The sequence below is a fragment of the Theobroma umbraticum genome, unplaced genomic scaffold (genome assembly GCF_002168275.2).
Source record: "Theobroma umbraticum cultivar Fairchild unplaced genomic scaffold, ASM216827v3 scaffold_95.0, whole genome shotgun sequence".
Classification (NCBI taxonomy): Eukaryota; Viridiplantae; Streptophyta; class Magnoliopsida; order Malvales; family Malvaceae; genus Theobroma; species Theobroma umbraticum.
Genome location: NW_018397257.1, coordinates 100,620 through 100,833, shown reverse-complemented (window position 1 = coordinate 100,833; position 214 = coordinate 100,620).

The window sequence follows — 214 nt, the reverse complement described above, 5'->3', positions numbered from 1 at the left end:
CCTATTTTAAAAATCTCCGTGCTATATATAATGATTTACGTTAGTAAATATTGATGGCTTTCCTAAGTGCAATTATGGATAACATGAACTGTTAGCCTTGTTAGGCAATTTCAAATAGATTTACAATGATTTATATGTTGCTATTGTGGAAAGCATGAGTTGGTAGAAACTATAGGAAGTTTCTGGGTGCAAATTGTTTGAAAGGAGTTTTGGA